The 19,905-nt window shown below is 38.7% G+C and overlaps 1 long non-coding RNA gene across 1 annotated transcript; it reads right to left on the bottom strand.

Moving 5' to 3' along the window:
• Positions 1-9: 9 nt before the first annotated feature.
• On the bottom strand, positions 10-12,039 carry LOC117674482 (uncharacterized). Its single transcript, XR_015731178.1, has 4 exons — positions 11,929-12,039; positions 8,754-8,863; positions 4,749-4,840; positions 10-136 (listed from the first exon to the last, which is right to left on the bottom strand). It is a non-coding gene; the product is annotated as an uncharacterized LOC117674482 (long non-coding RNA).
• Between the last annotated feature and the right edge of the window lie 7,866 nt (positions 12,040-19,905).

Raw genomic sequence — 19,905 nt, forward strand, 5'->3', positions numbered from 1 at the left:
CCTACTTACTGGAGGAGTTGCAATCAGTGGGTGCTGCTGGACAATTGCTCCCAGAAGAGTTAGTGATATAACACAGTTGCAAATATAACTAAAAAAGAGATTCTTATGCAAACTGACCCTTGGGCAACTCAAGCTCCTATAAAGAAACACAGGAGAGAAAATTATTGTTTATCTCTTTTGCATGCAGAATGATTTTATATCAAATACATTATCTGAGTAACAGTGGTTTTGTCTTGTTCAGCACACATCCATTGTCTCCGTGCCAAGCATTTGTTCATCGGTTACCTTCTTTGGTAAGAACTTCAGATCCCAAAAGAAAAATCCCTCCCAGTTCTGGATGGGATGTTTATGAAAGGAACAAATTCATCTGATCAATTGAAAGGATTTTTTAAAAAATCATCTTTTCAGAAAAGCCAGAGGTCTTTCGAAGAATCTGGCCAGTGATGACCACATTTTTAATTTTATCAATGATTTTATTCTTCAACTACAGTGTCCACAATGTTTAAAATGTTTGCATACAGATGGAGCTGACAAATCCTCCACTGTTTTCACTGTCCCACTAACATGGGATGCAGATGTTCAGGAATTCTGATCCATTTGGGGGAAGGAAAGTGAAGTACAGAAAATGATTACAGGTGATATGTGATTTTAGCAGCCATGGCAATGGGGTTCTCATTGGCATCTGGCTGGCAGCTGCTATCTTTATATTCCAAAATGCGTTGTGGCAATGACACTAGGTGACAGGGCTGTGCATGCTTCAAAAATGATTGGAATCATTGTTTCAGACCATGTATGAGACCAAGGCTTCTCTGTTATTTTACTACTATATAGATGTCCTCATTAGGTTTCTAAAGCTGGGAAGAATTGTGCAGAACCTAAAAAAGGTTGCATACTTTAATGAATAATAGAGAAATACTGTCCTTGCATGCAATCCAAAGTACCTCTATCAAATACTGTTTGGTGTATGCACAATGCTACAATTTTATTTCAATGCACTACCGTACTCTGATGGGCATTAACTAGTCTACATCTGGATATCATGCTTCCCTCTCCCAGAATACGTTACCTAGAAATCTCTGGATGTAAAACTAGCAAATTGAGCAAAGTAAAAGGAAAGTAAGGTCTTTAAAAAAAACAAACCAAAAAACCAAAAAAACCCTAATGTCTTTAGAATTTGACTTGAACATTCTTTGAAAATACTACAAAGCAACAGAGAAAGGGTACCACTAGAAGCAGATCCCTCTGCAATCTGATGAGCAAAAGAGAAGAAAATTCTGTCCATCCAGACACAATGCAGGAGACATGAATGAATGGGGCAGGACAAAGAGGAACAATAGAAAGGCATGGAGAATATTACATAATGTGAATATATAGGTGAATGAATTAGTAAACTAGAATCAGTTACTGAACAGTACTTATTTCTTTTCTCATGTATGATTTGTTCTGTTCACTATTTCATTTTTCCTCTGCACTTTGTATAGCGATGCTTACCTCAAAAAGAAACAGAATGAGTATATTGATTATATATATATATATATATATATATATATATATATATATATATATATATATATATATATATATATATATATATATATATATATATATATATATATATATATAATGTATCAATAGTACATTTCCCCCAAAGGGGAAAAATATATATTTTTTATTTGTGAAGTTCTGGATGGGGCAAACTATTTCTTTTCTCAAACTGACTGCAAGTAAATCAATTATCACAGGTGACACAAAAGAATTTTATGATACAACAACAGATAAACAAAATCATGTTGAATTTTTTCTGTGCCCAATGATACTTACTTGATGTAATGCTAGTGACAAGAAACAGCAATTCTTCCCTTTACAAATCATGAATGAATTGAGAAAGCCTTATGTCACAATGCAAATTGCTATTATGACAGCCATTGTTATGTTTATAAACCACGTATCACATCAGAGAAAGAAACGTGTTGCAAAATCCCTTTCCCAAAGAAAAGTAGTAGATTTTTATAATAGACAATAGGAAAGAACACATATATCCTTCTTGTCTTCAGGTACCATTTCCCCCTGAAAATAAGATCCTGTCTTATATTTTTTTGAACCCTGAAATAAGTGCTTGGCCTTATTGCCATGCTCTCAAAAGCCCGATTGGGCTTATTATCAGGATATGTCTTATTTTGGGGGAAACAGGGTATTCTAATAATGTGGCAATCTTGACTTTGTTACAGAGAAGTAGAAAACCAGATGCCACAGATGTCTTAGTATGTTTTTTTTTCTCATAGCTTTGGATCCATGGAAAGAACAGAGACAATGAAGCCATGACAACCTGGAAAAGGTTGCGACAATAACACAGCTTCAGTTTGCAATACCTATTTGAGGTATTTTTCCATCCTTTCTTTAATGATTCTATTCCATCAATTCTTTGATATTAGTGTAACTCTTGTCCTGCAGCGAGATAGCCATAGAAAGTTGGCTGTGGTGAGTTAGGCATGGTGAGTTGGCCGTGGCAAATTGTCATAAATCCAACAGATAGCTGGTCCCTCAGATAATGTGGCCCATACCTTGAAAAGCTTTATTGTTCTGACCCAGCCTTTGGAGGTAGTGATAAGACATTTACTCATGAGTAAAACAAGCCCCTTTTTATAACAGGGCAGTAACAGTCTTTTATTCACATGGATAAACAAAAAATCAAATGTAATTAGTCCCAAACAAACCTGGGTTTAGCCAAGAAATTCAAATTGCTTGCTCTATACTAGAAAAAAATGGTTGTCTGTGACAACTGGCCACTCCCCAACCCCTCCTATTTATTTCCCAACCAGGGAGGGACTGGCTATTGTCTGTGTCTGCCTCTCTCTGAGAGATTGCTTATTGTTTTCCTTTGCTCTCTTCTCGTTTCCTCTCTGCACATACACACATCTGGGATGGGGCCCATCTGTTCCTCTCCCTCACTCACCTTAGGCCCCAAAGACAGCTGCTTCTCCATCTGGGGGAGGGTGGAAGGCCCTGTCTCTGCCTCTGTCTCTGAAGCTGTTTCCTTATCGTAGGGTTGCCAGGTGTCCACTATTTGAGCGGACAGTCCACTTTTTTCACATTATGTTCACTATTTTTTTTCACAAACTAGTGGACATTTTTTTTATTCAAAAGCTTTATGATGAAATGGTACGTAATCTAAAGCTGTACAGTCTAAGAGAATAAGGATAGGAGAATCACATTTTGTCTTTTTTTTCATAAATTAGAATGAGACAAAGATCAAATGCTCATTGCAATAATCACATTTTACACAACAGCGCAAAAATTCATTAAAGCAGTTATCTTTTGATATCGAAAATGTAGTGCTGAAGGTTTTTGCCAAATTTTTGAATTCTGCGAAGAAACGAGAAGAGTTGAAATCATTTTTTGAGTTTTGCAAGTTAGAATTCCATGAAGTTTTGCGCCATGTTCCAACACGTTGGTTAAGTTTGTTTAAAGCGGTTGAAAGACTTCTTTTAAACTGGATACCTCTAAAATTGTATTTTATTTCTCTTGGATCTGATGAGTGCCATAAGGTTATCTGGAACCTTATTTCGGATCAGGAAAATGAACTCGCAAAGGACGATGAACCAACTATTTCAGAATTGTATTTATATTTCACGCACTTCTTCATGTCAATAAGGCAAGACACCCTACTGAAGCTGGAAAGCAAGAAAATTCTTGCATGTGATCTTCACATTATCATGTGTAAGCTGCGTGATTCTTTGCAAAAAAAAATACGATGAGCAGTTTTTGGAATGAAAGTTTTATTTGCCTTACGTAAAAAACATTTGCCTGAGAATGCCGTGTAAAAGTTCAAGAAAGAAGCCATCAACATGTATCAAAGAGCCATTGCGTACCTAGAAAAGTGGTATAATTTCACCGATTCAGTATATGAGACGCTAAGTTGTTTCAATCTAATTGATCGCAATGATCCTCCAACTTTAGAAGAAATGACGAACATTTGGTTATTATCACCATGGCGAGAAAAACTTCCACCCAACACTCTCTTCGATGAAATTTCTGCCTTAGAAGAAGTTTATGTTCATCTGCAGGGTGACTCATCCCTTGATAAGTGGACGTACTTTTTCAAGAAAGAGCCAGCTCCGAGTTTACTGAAACTGTTCCAGTATTGTCCATCAATTCCGGTATCAAATGCAAACGTTGAATGAATTTTCAGCCTCATGAGAAATTTGTGGACTGACGAACGTAACCGACTGCTTGTACCATCAGTTCGAAGTGAACTTTGTATATTTTTTAATATTTCTCAACGTTGTACTGAAATTAAAGAATTATTCCTTAAAGAATAATTGATCAAAGCTGCGCAGTCAAATAAAAAATACACACAACAGCAAAGTAATATTTTACATATTATTATAATATATTTGATGTTTTGAATTTTAAGTAAAGTTTTGAAGTGATTATTTTAATATGTGTTAAAATGTTTGTAAGAAAATATATAATTTAATTGTATTTTTTTTTTACTACTTAACCTCCCCCCCTCCCCCGTCCGCTATTTTTTGGAAGCAGACCTGGCAACCCTACTTATCAGGCTCTCCCACCACCTCCTCCACATCTGACTCTGCAGCTAGCTGGGCTGGCAGTGATGAGCCACAACATTTATAGATGAAAGCATGTTTTTCTTAATTTGGAGTGAGTGAGAGATATATATCTTTGTATTGCATACAAATTTGCAAATTGGTAAATCACACACTGCTGAAAATTAAAACAATACTTACTTAAAGCAGAGGAATATGCCAAGGGAAATCAACAGCGAAACAAAGGAAAGGCTAAGGCCAGTAATAGCAATGTAGTAGGCATTCCAAGATGACTGGAATAAAACATAGAAACAAAGGTGGAATCTGAATGTAGAAAGCTGTTGTCGTGCACAATAGTTCCTGCTGCAAGCGTTCCATGAAATACAAAGGCTCAAAGTAATACATACATTGACCACTAATAATTATCACAATAAGTACATTATCATGATTTAGGGTCCAAGGGTATTACATCACAATATTTATGTGATGTTTGTTTGTTCAATTTCTATGGCCGCCCATCTCAATCAATGACTCTGGATAGCTCACAATTCAAAAAAATAGAATGCGGTTGAAAATATTAAAAACTTCTTAAAACGGTAAAAACAGTAAAACCAATAAAAACATTAAATCAAATTAAATATACCCAGGAGCAAGATACTTTGCCCTTGACCCATTCAGCGTCCCAGGCAAGGGAACATACAGCCCAGTTTTCTTGGGGTGTACAAAAGACTAACAAGGTGAGGTTGTTCTGATCTACAAAGGGAGGACATTCCATAGAGCATGGGCCATTGCAGTAAAAGCTCGTCTTCTGACATTCTTTGGGTGACGGGATCTGCAGCAGTGGTGGGTTTCAAAATTTTTTACTACCAGTTCTGTGGGTGTGGCTTGGTGGGCGTGGCAGGGGAAGGTTACTGCAAAATCCCCATTTCCTCCCAATCAGCTGGGACTTTGGAGGGAGAGAATAGATGGGGGCGTGGCCAGTCAGAATTTTTACTACCAGTTCTTCAAACTGCTCAAAATTTCCGCTACCGGTTCTCCAGAACTGGTCAAAACCTGCTGAAACCCTCTTCTGATCTGCAGCATGCCCATTCTGTTCCACTAGGTTGGATTGGTAGGGACTTTTGAAATTTACAGTACTTTCTCTATAAAAGCGGGCAGTGCAATGGCTCAATGGTTAAGATTGGTTAAGCGCCTGGTGGCTCAGCAGACTGATAGCATTGTGATTAACACCAGCTGTCTGCAATTACTGTAAGTTCAAATCTCACCAGGCTCAAGGTTGACTCAGCCTTCCATCCTTTCTAAGGTAGGTAAATTGAGGACCCAGTTTGTGGGGGCAATAAGCTGACTTTGTATAAATATACAAAAGTATGAAGGCTATATTGCTTAACGCATTGTAAGCCGCCCTGAGTCTTTGGAGAAGGGCGGCATATAAATCAAATTAAAAAAAAAAAGATGCTGGGCTTGTCAGCTGGAAAGCCGGCAGCCCAGGTTCAAGACCCGAGGATCATGTATTGGGTGAGCTCCTGTTCTTGTCCCAACTTCTGCCAAACTAGCAATTTGAAAGCATGCAAACACAAGTAGATAATAGGTATCACTTTGGTGGGAACAGCACTCCATGACATCATGCTGGCCACATAAGTGTGGAAATGTCTTCAGACAGCATTGGCTCAATGGCCTTGAAATGGAGATGAGCATTGCCCCTATAGTTGGCAACAGAGTCAAATCTGCAGGGACTTCTTTACCTTTACCTTTTTCTCTATAAAGCAATAAATGTATTACTCCCATTTAGTATTATTTAGCTTTTACTGGTAACAGATTAACTGCATTGAAGAGTCTCAGGTTTATTGGAAAGGGTCATGGAGGTTCAGTAGCTAAGACGCTGAGCTTGTCGATCAAAAGGTCGGCAGTGCCGCGTAATGGGGTGAGCTCCGGTTACTTGTTCCAGCTTCTGCCAACCTAGCAGTTCGAAAGCATGTAAAAAATGCAAATAGAAAAATAGGGACCACCTTTGGTGGGAAGGTAACAGCATTCCGTGCACCTTTGGCGTTAAGTCATGCCAGTCACATGACCACAGAGATATCTTCAGACAGCACTGGCTCTTTGGCTTTGAAATGGAGATGAGCACCACCCCCTAGAGTCGGGAATGACTAGCACATATGTGCGAGGGAAACCTTTAGGTTCATTGGAAAAGATTTAGGAACACAAACATGAGTGTAAATTATTTTTCTATAGTAAATTATTCAAAATGTCTTTTCCAGAGAATTGTTTGTTTTTATAAACAGAATAAAAGAAGTTAAGAAGACACAACAAAACACCAGGTAGATCTAAAAAAAAAAAGTTGCCATGTAAACTAAACGTAATGGCACTCATTAGTAAAAGAAGTTATGAAGCTGGAACTGACCAAATCCAATTAAAAATTATCAAAATCAGTGAGAACTGTAGGATTCTGGAGTCATTACATATAATCAGGTATGTTTTCTGATGGACGTCCAGCCTGAAGCTTTCTAAGATTCAAATGGTCTTGCCAGCTAGACTTTGAGTTGGACAAGTATGCATTAGTGGTATGTGTACGTGAGTGGGCTAAGACTGTAATTCAGAAAAGTGAACAATAAAGATTTTACACTTGTATTTGTTTCTATGTGTCCTGAATCTATGGCTACAAAAGAACAAGCTCCACTAAAATGCTCTTTGCAAATCTTCATGAAAGAGTATAAAAATGAGAGCAATTTTGCCACAAATTACAATCTGAGGTCACCATATCTGATCATTTGGATACTAAAAGATTGATTGGAAGCAATCTCCCCTGTTCCTTCTATTACATTCTAAATTGTGAATATATTATCCAGCTTCCAGGACAGTAGCTCTGCTAAATTCTGGAAGGCATCTGAATTGCTACATAACATCTATGAAGAATTAGGAATAATTTCTTTCCTGCTGTTATGTGGACTGAAACTTCATTGTATTGGTTGAAAGATGCCCTTTTTATCTGGCCAGATAAAGGGAATAGAAAAAAGAAACAACTTTTTAAACATGCAAACGGCTGATCAAAGATTAAAACATTTCAAATACAAGTAGAATCTGAAAGGAATTAGACCCAAATAAATCCAGTGCTAGTAGAAGAGAAGGGCTGTATAAAAGAAGATTTTCATATTTACTGTTGCTAAGTTTGTGAATAAATCCTAGATAACAATTATTTTATATAGGAAAGTATGATGGAGGACTGAAAATTGGGCCTCTTTGTATTAGTTATAATGCTGGCAGTCAAACTTGCCACGTCACGTTGCTGTCACATGACATTTTGTGATGTTTCCCCCCTTTGCAGTGCTGGGGTGTGTGTGGCCTGTGCATGATGCATCCAGCCTGTGGGCGAGCGGTTTGACAGCTCTGCTCTATGCTTAGAGCTTGTGGTATAGTGGGTTCTACAATTTTTTACTACTGGTTCTGTGGGCGTGGCTTATTTTGTGGGCGTGGCTTGATGGTCACGTGACAATTCTTTAGGATTTAGCAGAGGTACTGGTCTACCAGGCTTTTAACTGCTTGCAGAGCTATACCAGTCTAGTCATGTATTTTTGCAGGCACTGGTCTACCCATTTATTTTTTCAGGCACCGATCTACTCATTTGTTTTTGGAGGCACCGGTCTACCACCAAACTGCCTTTTACCACTGATCAGCTGTAGGGCGGCCCTTTGAAGCCCCGCAGCAAGAGTTTAAACAGTTTTTTTCCTTATAGCCCATCAGCTGGGACTCAGGAGGCAGCAATAGATTGGGGGTGGGGCCAAATAAAAGGTAATAATAATGTGGGGGGCAGGGGGGTGGGGAGCAGAACCAGTTTGGTGACATCATATCGTCACTGCTACTAGCTCGGCAGAACCGGGCTGAACCGGGAGGAACCCACCACTGCTTCTGGGGTGTATGTGTGTGCCGCAGGTCAGAATGTAAGCAAGCAAGCAAGCAAGCAAGCAAGCAAGCAAGCAAGCAAGCAAGCAAGCAAGCAAGCAAGCAAGCAAGCAAGCAAGCAAACAAACAAATAAATTCATTTCAGACAGTAGAACAAAATGGAAAAACAAAGTGTACATCTTAGAGGATTCAATGCCTACAGTTCTCAGTAATTCTGCAAGGATAGTATCAACATCTGGAGTCTTGTTGTTTGGTGCATTGCCCATAGGATCTCTTCCTCAAGGCCAGTTCTATTTACACTTCTCTTACCTTCACATCCTGGTAATTTCCAGAGCAGAGGGTGTAATTTGTCCATTGTCTCTTGCTCTCAGGGTGTACAAACCAATGTCCATTTTCTTCACAGATTTTAAATGCTTTTTCTTGTTGAGAAAAAAAATAAAATCACCACCAGCATTGTCTAAAAAAACCAATACAAACAATACTCCTTTCTGTCACAGAACAATATTTTTAAGTATTGTTCAAGCAGAATTAAATAGTGAAAAACCTATCTTCTACCTTTAGGTTCTTCAGAATTTTTCTGATTCTTGAAGGTCCCAAATTTTAATTAAAGGTCATAAGAAATTATGGCCACCCCTTGTTTCTCCCAATACAGATTACATCAAAATTCATCTGAACTCTCTGTTTCAAAATAACTTTTTGTTGTTGTCGAACATAGGGGAGGGCAAGGGTGTAATTTGACTCTGGTCATATACATGTGGATATGAGCATTTGAGCCATATGAACATTTGAGCCATATACATGTGGATATGAGCATTTGAGCCAACAATGGGTATTGGGATTGAGCCTGCACTCTGGCAAGCATCAGCAAGTGGGCTACATTCATAACAGAACAACAGAGGTGGAAGAGATCTTGGAGGCCTTCTAGTCTAACCATCTGCTCAAGCAGGAGACTTTATATTATTTCAGACAAATGGCTGCCCAATCTCTTCTTAAAAACCTACAGTGATCCACAACAATAAATTCACTGATTTATTGTTCTGTCAGGAAATCTCTCCTTATTTCTAAGTTGTTTCTCTCCTTGATTAGTTTCCATCAATTGCTTCTTGTTCTGCCTTCAGGTGCTTTGGAAAAATAGATTGACCCTCTCTTTTTTGTGGCAGCCCTTTAGATATTAGAGCACTGCTATCATGTCACCTCTAGTCCTTCAAGATGTTTACATTGCTCATCCCAGTAAATTTCATTATCCTTCCTTGCTGTCTTTTGGAAAGTTTCATTCAGTTTTCTTACGTCTTCCCATTTGCCTGCTGCTTTGGCTGCTTTTCTTTGCTCAGCTATTTTGATGGTTTCATCTGAGAGCCACTTGTACTTTTTCTCTGGTTTCTCTGAGGAATGTGTTCTTCTGCAATTCCAATAATGGTTGATTGAACTTCTTGTCACAATTCACCAGGCATCTTTTCAGCAGTGTCCAGTAGTTCAAATTTATTTTTCATCTCTATTGTATATGTAGTAGGGAGTTTGGTTGCATCAAGCATCTTTGGAGACATTGCCTTTTTGGTGATGCATAATTTGATTTTAATCTCTGCCACCAACACTTCATGATCTGAACTACAATCAGCCCTTTGATATATCTTAAAAGCAAGGACTGAACTGGTTGATTGATGACTGCATAGAACATAGTCAATCTGGTTATGGTGAAGTCCATTTGGTGAGGTCCAAGTGTATAACTGTATTTCCTGCACCTTTTTCAATCTAGATTCAGGCCTGGCTATGGGACAGAGACAGACTTGGTTGCACTTATGGATGATCTCTGGTGAGAGTGAGATGGAGGTGGTGCAGCCATTCTCACCCTTTTTGACCTCTCAGCGACCTTCAATACCTTCAACCATGGGTGACCTAAATGATGCTATTTCTGTTCTCTCACGATGTTTGGATGCTGTGGGGTCCTGGATTGGGGACAATGGACTTCAACTGAACATGGGTAAGGCTGAATGGCTTTGGCTGCCTCCAGGATTTTGTCATCTCTGGTTCTGGACAGGGTTGAACTTTCCCATTCAGACCCAGTTTGCAACTTGGGGGTTCTCCTGGACTCACATCTCCTGCTTGAAGAACAGGTAGGTGGCATGGCTAGGAGAGTTTTTGCACCAGCTGCAACCTTTCCTAGATCTTGACTCTTTGTGCTCAGTTACTCAAGCCTTAATTTTCTCTCATCTGGACTACTGTAATGTGCTCTACATGGGGCTACCCTTGAAATCCATTTGGAAGCTTCAATTGGTGCAAAGTGTGGCAGCAAAAGCATTCTTTGGAATGGAATGGGACAACTCGCTGTAGCCAACTCATCACAGCCAATTCACCATGGGACAATTCATTATGGCCAACTCGCTGAAGGACAACTTGCCTTATTTCATACTGTAGATCCATGCTACTTGATGAATTACACTGTCCACTAAGTCTAACCTGTCCTACTCAGGCTGGCAGACAAGGCCTACTTCATATCCTATCAGTCAAATAACTTTGACTGTCAGGATCCAGAAGAAGAAACTTCTCCCGCACTTTGGAACTTCCTGCCCTCCAGGGTAAGATTTTCCTCCAACCTCCTATTTTTCTGCAAGAGTGTAAAGCCTGGCTTTGCAAGTTGGCCTGGGGATCCAATGGGGGAATCTGACTCTGAATGTGGCTGTTAGATATCACTCCACCTCCCCCCCCCCACTCTCTGCTCTGCATTCCTTTTTTATTAATCATATTGATATATCTTTTGGGGGATTTTCTTTTTCCTTAGTTACTTTATTGTTCTATTTTAGTTTCACTTTGTTTAAACCTTTTTTTATTTCTTCATTTTTTTATGGTTGCGTGCGTGATCCCCTTGTGAACTGGTAGTAAAGGTAAGTAGAACCCAGCCCTGATATAAAGGTACTATTTTAAAGAATTGCCTGGATTTGTGCCATGTCATTACACTTCCATTTTTTTTTCTGATTGTCTTTTATCTGCATGGTCTTATCAAAAGCAACCCAGTTCATCAAATCCAATTCTTCTTAGCTTTTTATAATTAGCCTAGGAAGACACTGTTTTTAATTCTTAGGAATAAGTTTGAGAACTCTGCTATCAAAGCATCATTTCTAATGCTTCTCTCTTGAGTCTTCTGTACAGGCAACTTTTGTTAATAAATGCAGTGACTCTGGTAAGCAAAACGAGGAAAAGAAAGGCAACATGGGGAATCCAAACGACAAGCATGGTTCAAATTTCTCAATTCAGCCTACCACTGATTTAATAGGAATTTTAATAAGAAATTTAATAGGGACATCAGAAGCCACTCACTATTCCCTGGAAAAATGGGAAAGTGGGAAGAGCATTAATGATCTTTTGAAGGTTTGGAAAAATGTGAACAGATAGGAATTCTGCTTGGGGTTCTCATGAGGCAGACTGTCCATCTGCTAATTTATGCCTCAATCTTTACAGTGCCAGAGAACAAAGAACAGTAATTATTTACCCAGATAGTCAAAATCCTGAAAATAAGGTGGACAATTCTGTGTGGCTGTTTCTCCTGCAGGAGTGTCATCCCAGCATAACCAGCCATCCCATGTTCTATTGCAGTAAGAACCTAAAAATTAAAGAGAAATATGTTCAGTTTTTAATCTATAATACATTTGTTCTTGTTCATATCAGTTTTCCAGAGAATGATCAGAGAGGACAGATTATAGAAAAAAGGGAGTTATGTTGTAACCATAGAATAAGAGGTAAATTTATAACAGTAGTTATATCCAGTGGTGGGATTCAGCCAGTTTTCATCACTTCGGAAGAACCGGTTGTTAACTTTCTGAGCAGTTTGGTGAACTGGTTCTTGGAAGAAATCATTAGGGCAGAGAACCGGTTGTTAAATTACTTGAATCCCACCACTGGTTATAACTGCTGTAATGAAGATCAGAAGCTAGTTTTTGTATCTTTTTTCTTTCTTTTCTATTTTTCTTTTTTCCTTTTTCTAAAAGAAAAAACTTTTAGATTTTTCTCTGATTTTCTTCTTTCTTTTTCTTTTTTCAAACTTTGTATTAGCTTGTATAAGTTTTTATCTTTTATGAAATTCTTTAATAAAAAACTTTTATAACAAATTATTTTTTATTTTAAAAAATCAGATGCATACAGTGGCTGAACTAATATAGGATTTAAATTAGAATGAGATTGAGTGGGTGAAGGAGAAGTGAACAGGTTGGTTAGGCTGATGCAGTTTACATGTGAGACTGTGGAACAACTTGCCTCCAGAAGTTGTGGTTGCTCCAACAGTGGAGGTTTTTAAGAAGAGATTGGACAGCAATTTGTCCGGAACGGTATAGAGTAGGGATGTCAAACTCATGGCCCGCAGGCTGGATGCGTCATCCCCACCTCCAGTTTAGTGAAGGGGGGAAAAAGTTGCAATATGTCATGTGACGACGACATGACAATGCAAGCTTGACACCCCTGGTATAGCATCTCTTGCTTGAGCAGGGGTTGGAACAGAAGATCTCCAAAGTTCCTTCCAACTCTTTTATTCTGTTATGTATACCTATTAAGAGTCTAGATTACCTAAACTGATATAAGATTTAAATTAAATTTGTTAACCTATTGTATTTGTTGAGATTTTCTGAAATAAACTGAAACCTTTTGGTGCATATGGGAATTACTCCGTGTTATAATTTTTAATTAATAAGTTACTTGGCCTAGATGCAGGCACAAATATGTGGTTTGTCTTATAATAGGCTTTCTCTGGTAATTGATCTGGTTCTATTGATTTGTATGTTGATCTTGTTGTGTGAGTAGTTCAGTTTTCTTAATGTCTGTTTTAATTTCATCAGTTGAGCATCTCTGTCAAGGAGGTCAGAACAGAGGCAGTTGTCTGGCTGTCGATGAAAGAGTTGGTTGTGGGTTTGGGGCAGAAATTGAAAATTTAGGAAGAAGCAATTCCTTAATCATGGAATCATCAAGAAGGAAGCCCCACCCCTCTCGATGAAGAGGATAATTTGTCTTGGAGGATTAATGGGGCAAGGCCTTGTGGGAAAAAAATAAGCTTTAGCCAAAGATTTAAAGAAGCTATACAGATTCTTGCTTCGACTTTTATCAATTAAAATTATATTCATATTGGTAACATAACAAGAGTACTCTTTTACCTCTATTCTCATGCACAGGAACTTGTAAAAATTTCTGGTAACATTCAAACTGTGCTTTCATCATAATTTCCTCTGTTTTCATTTCCTGTCTTAGATGGAAATGCTTAAATAAGAACCTGAGGATTAAAAAAAAGATAGGACAAGATTTGCTATTAAATGTACCATTCATCTTACTCTAAAGTACACAATAGAATAAAAGAAATCTCCGTGAGGAACAGAAATTTCTCTATTAAATACCTGAGTTCCAAATTTGTTTCCTAACTTCTTCAGGACAGAATCTGTAAACATGAAGAGTAATATTATTGGACTTCCGGTGGCACTGCAGGCACTGACAGACACTCCTTTTGGGTCGTCAGCCCGGCGATTTCGTTAAAACCACTAAGACAGCGCAAATCAGCTGTCTGGCAGTTTGGAAACCTTCCCCTCAGGAGAAGAGAGGAAGGCGAGCAGCCGGAAAAAGGTAGAGCTCCCCAAAAGCCCTAGGAGCAATTCTGGGGCTTGGAGGGTGAGAGCTCCCTGGTAGTCCGGCTGAGCTCCGAATCCGGACTTCTCTGCTTAAAGCAGAACAAGATGCCATGACCACCCCTGCAATCAACATTCAGATTCAAAATAATCTCAAAGCAGGCAGAATAAAAACAGGAGTCCTAGCAACTGCAAGTACTGAACTTTAACTCTGTGTCTATACTTCTTCCTTCTAAGACTTTTAAAAACGAAAGCAAAAATGGCGCCTGAACTGTAACAGAGCATGAAAGTGAAAGTTATAGTGAAAGTGATAGTTAACATCGTTAGCACTTCTAAGGCTGTTTAAGATTATTGGATTCTACATCAAAGAAAGAAAGATTTAAAGTGGAAAGACTACAGTTTGGACTTTAAATAAACTATAATATTTACAAAAGATTTAAAAACATTTGGACTTATTGATTTGGTTGCTGTAGGAAGTATAAATTGAAAGCTAAAAATGGCTTCTAAGCAAATAAAATCTGGCTTTAAAAGTGCTGGAGGATCGCCAGCACAACCATCAAAACTACAATCTTTGTCTACTTCAAACCCACAAATATTTATTATTTTTATTTATTTTATTTTTCATATTTGTATACCGCCCTACTCCCGAAGGACTCAGGGCGGTGAACAGCCATAATAAATACAAATACATATAGAAGTTAAAAACTATTAAGAAACAGATTAAGTAATTTAGGCTCAAAGATTAAAAACATCCAAATTTATCTAAAGAGATTTAAAAACCCAATTTAAAAGCCAGTTTAAAAGCCAATTAAAAAGGGAGAGTTAGGCCAGACCAGCTTGTTGGAATAGAAATGTTTTCAGGGCACGGCGGAATATGCGTAAGTCTTGGATGTTTCATAACTCCGGGGGAAGCCCGTTCCAGATGGTAGGTGCCCCCACAGAAAAGGCTCTCCCCCTGGGGGCCGTCAGTCGACATTGTTTGGCCGACGGCACCCTGAGGAGTCCCTCTCTATGGGAGCAAACTGGTCGGTGAGAGGCTATTGGTGGCAGGAGGCGGTCTCGTAAGTACCCTGGTCCTGAGCCATGGAGCGCTCTAAAGATAGTAACCAAAACCTTGAAGCGCACCCAGAAGACCACTGGGAGCCAGTGCAGCTCGCGCAGGAGGGGGGTTACATGAGAGCACCACATTGCTCCCATCACCACCCGCGCGGCCACATTCTGGACCAGTTGGAGCCTTCGGGTGCTTCTCAAGGGGAGCCCCATGTAGAGAGCATTACAATAATCCAGGCCTGAGGTGACAAGGGCGTGAGTGACTGTGCGTAACGAGTCCCGATCCAGAAAGGGATGCAACTGGCGAATCAGGCGAACCTGATAAAAAGTCCTCCTGGCTACGGCCGTCATATGCTCTTCAAAAGACAGCCGTGAGTCCAGGAGGATGCCCAAGTTGCGAACCCCATCTGTGGGGGCCAACGACTCGCCCCCAATAGTCAGAGATGGCGCCAACTGACTATATCGGGACGACGGAAACCACAGCCACTCGGTCTTGGATGGGTTGAGTCTGAGTTTGTTCCTCCCCATCCAGATCCGTACGGCCTCCAGGCACCGGGACATCACCTCGAGGGCATCATTGGGGTGGTCTGGGGTGGAGATGTACAGCTGGGTGTCATCAGCGTACTGATGGTACTTCACCCCAAAACCACGGATGATCTCACCCAGCGGCTTCACATAAATGTTGAATAGAAGGGGCGAGAGGACCGATCCTTGTGGCACCCCACATATAAGGGGCCTCGGGGTCGACCTCTGCCCCCCTGTCAACACAGACTGCGACCGGTCAGAGAGAAAGGAGGAGAACCACTGTAGAACAGTGGCCCCCACCCCCAAGCCTTCCAACCGGTGCAGCATGATATCATGATCGATGGTATCAAAAGCCGCTGAGAGGTCTAGTAGGACCAGGACAGAGGAGCAACCCCTGTCCCGAGCTCTCCAGAGATCATCAACCAATGCGACCAATGCTGTCTCTGTGCTGTACCCAGGCCTGAATCCCGACTGGAATGGATCTAGATAATTCGATTCATCCAGGTACTGAGGCAGTTGTCGTGCAACCACACTCTCAACAACCTTTGCAACAAATCAAAGGTTGGAGACAGGACGATAATTTGCTAATACAGCTGGATCCAGGGAGGGCTTCTTGAGGAGGGGCCTCACCACCGCCTCTTTCAAGACGGTGGGAAAGACACCCTCACTCAAAGAAGCATTTATAATCTCCTGGAGCCAGCCTCGCGTCACCTCCCGGGAGGCCAGTACCAACCAGGATGGACACGGGTCCAATAAACATGTGGTCGCATTTAGTCTGTTCAGTATCCTGTCCACGCTTTCGGGAGTCACAGGATCAAACTCTTCCCAAATAATATTCACAGGACCTGCCCCTGTCATCTCCTCTGGATCAATCCAGTCAGAGTCTAGTTGATATTGATATTGACTTTGGAAGTTTTACAGGAATCTCTGCAGGAGGCTTTGAAGCAACAAACTTCTTTTTTAGAGGGGAAAATTAAGGGAGTGTCTGAAGAGATGGATGAAATTAAAGAAGTCATTCAAACTCGGAATAAGGAAATAAGAGAAGATATAGTAATGGCATTTCAGGGTCTGGCAAAACACATTGAATTGTTGGATGAAAGAGTAGAAGAAATTAATCAGTCTAATCTGAATTTGGAAAATAAAATGGATGAAGTTCAGACCAAGGTGGATAGGGCAGACGATGAAGTGGTGATGCTACAATATAGAGCCCTGAGAGTAAGAGGTCTGAGAGAACACAATTGAGAGAACTTAAGAGAGATCTTTGCAGAGGCTTTTGCAAAGATAACTGGGGAGCAACAAGCAGATCTCTCATTGCAAATTGACAAAATATATCATGTTAATTCCTGGTTTGCAATTGCCAAGAGACATTGTGATTTACTTTACAACGAGGAGGACCCGAAATGAAATTTTACAAGCTTTTTATAAAAATAAACTTCAAATTGCAGGACAAGAGATTTTAGTGCTGAAAGAAATTCCCCCAAAAATGGTGAGAAGCAGAAAGGAGTTTGCTTTTTTGGTGGATGAACTTAGAAATTGACAGATTCAGTTTAGATGGGATGCTCCAGCTGGACTGGTGGTGAATTATATGGGAGAAAGGTATCGTCTTAATACAATTTGGAAGGCAAGAGATTTTTATACTAACGTATTGAAGGCTGGATGCCCACCATCTCAGGAAATGAGAAGAAGAAAAGAAGAGCAGGCAATACAGGGACAGAAGGAAAGTAAACAGCCACAAGCTGCAGGAGAGACCTCACTTATTGAAGAAGATTTATTGCAATTTTTTGGTACTGATCAACCTTTGGAAGTAGCAGAAAAAAGAGAAGAACCAAAAGATCAAAGGCAGACTCATGCTGCAGCAAGGCAAAAAGAACAAGATTTAAAGATACAGCAAATGGTATAGTTATATACCTAAAGACAGATTTAACAGCCAAATTAATTGAGGCAGATGCTCAAGAAAGATATATTGCAATTGAATTACTAATAGAAGGGAAGAAAATACTTTTAATTGGATGCTCCTAACCAACAGCAAGAAAAGTTTTATAAGCTTTTGCATATCAAAATAATACAATGGGATTATAAATTGTGTATATTAATGGGTGATTGGAATGGAGTATTGGATACCCAAAAGGACAAAAAAGGATAACTTCAAAATACCCAAAATCGTGCAAGATTGCCCAAATCTTTTTTTGATATAATGGATGATATGGAGCTGAGAGATATCTGGCGGGAACGAAATGTTGAAGAAAAGGATTTTACTTCTTTTTCTGATAGACATCAATCCTTTTCTAGGATTGATTTTATATTAATCACTAATGATTTCTTTTCTAGGGTAAAGAAGACGAAGATATGTTCAAGAATTTTATCTCATCATAGTCCAGTGTGGATGGAATTAGAGCAGGAAAAGGGAGCTAGAAGGTCTTGGAGGCTAAATGAAAATCTGTTTAGATATGAGGAAAATGTGAAAGAATGTAAAAAACAAATGAAAGAATTTTTTGTTATGAATATGCACAAGGGTACACCTATGGAAATGGTTTGGGATGCAAGTAAAGCATATATGAGAGGAACCTTAATACATTTGAATAATAAATATAGACGTAGACGAGGGACTTAGAAGAGGAAATAAAAAAGAAAGAGCAGGCACTTATATTAAATCCAACAGATAAGAAAATAAAGGAAACAATAAATTTGTAGCGAGGGCAGTTTAATATGTTGATGGCAGACAAAGTGGCAACTAACTTACAATATGCTAAACATAACACTTTTTTAATGCAAATAAACCAGGTAGATGGTTAGCCTACAGCTTTTATTTCATTGATTCCAAAGGAGGACCAAGATCGTAGCCAACCTAAGAATTATAGGCCAATATCGCTTTTAAATACTGACTATAAGATTTTTGCTAAAATATTAGCAAATAGGTTAATGGTAATCATGCAACAAATGATTCATAATGACCAATCTGGATTTATAAGTGGGAGACAAATGAAATGTAATGTAATGTAAGACAAATGTTAAATTTATTGGAATATTTGGAAAGGAACAACCAAGTCCCTGCAGCGCTTATCTTTTTGGATGCGGAGAAGGCATTTGATTGATTGAATTGGCAATTTTTATTGAAAATAATAGAAAAGATGCAGTTTGGAGAATACTTTACACAATCTATTAGAGCAATATATCAGAGACAAACAGCACAAATAATAATTAATGGTGGTTTAACAGAAACTTTTAAAATTGAAAAAGGAACAAGACAGGGATACCCTTTATCACCATTATTGTTTATTTTAACTTTGGAATCTTTATTGAATAAAATATGAGGGTCAAATAAAATAAAGGGAATTAAAATTAGACATCATGATTATAGATTAAGAGCATTTGCAGATGACTTGGTTGTTACTTTAACTAAACCAGTACAATCAGCTATAGGTTTAATGGATATAATTAGCCAATATGGACAAATGTCTGGATTTAAAATAAATAAACAAAAAACAAAGATAATAACTAAAAACATGACGGTAAAGCAAAAAGAAGAACTAGAAAGACTAACAGGATTTGAAATAGTAAAAAAGGTTAAATATTTAGTGGTATATATTACAGCCTCAAATGTAAAATTATATAAAAATAATTATGAATTGTTATGGCAAAAAATACAGAAAGAGATGGAGAATTGGGGAAAACTACAATTATCTCTGTTGGCAAGAATAGCAGTAATAAAAATGAATTTTACCTAGGTTTCTATTTTTGTTTCAAATGATACCAATACTCAAGAAAGATGAAAATTTGAGGGAATGGCAGAAGGGTATTAATAATTTTGTTTGGGCAGGGAAAAGACCGAGAATAAAGTTAAAAATAATGCAAGATATACGTGAAAGAGGAGGTCTTAAAATGCCTAATCTAAGATTATACTATGAAGCAGCTGTCCTAACAATAATTAGTGACTGGATTAATTCAACAGAAGAAAGAATATTGAATATTGAAGGATATGATTTGTTATATGGCTGGCATGCTTACTTATTATATGATAAAAAGGTGGACAAGACCTTTAAAAGCCATATATTAAGGAATGCTTTGTTACGAGTTTGGAAAAAGTATCAATATAAGTTAAATTATAAGATACCTATATGGGCAATACCCAGACATGCGATAGAGAATATAAGTGTAGAACAAAAGCCAGAGGTGATTACCTATAAAGAGCTTCTTAAAATGGAAGGGGGTGTATTGCAGTTAAAATCCTTAAATGCATTAAAAGAAGAAAGAATAATTCAAACTTGGTTTCAGTATGGTCAGTTGCAAGCTAG

This window comes from Pantherophis guttatus, chromosome 1 (genome assembly GCF_059756535.1).
Source record: "Pantherophis guttatus breed Tessera chromosome 1, ASM5975653v1, whole genome shotgun sequence".
Lineage (NCBI taxonomy): Eukaryota > Metazoa > Chordata > Lepidosauria > Squamata > Colubridae > Pantherophis > Pantherophis guttatus.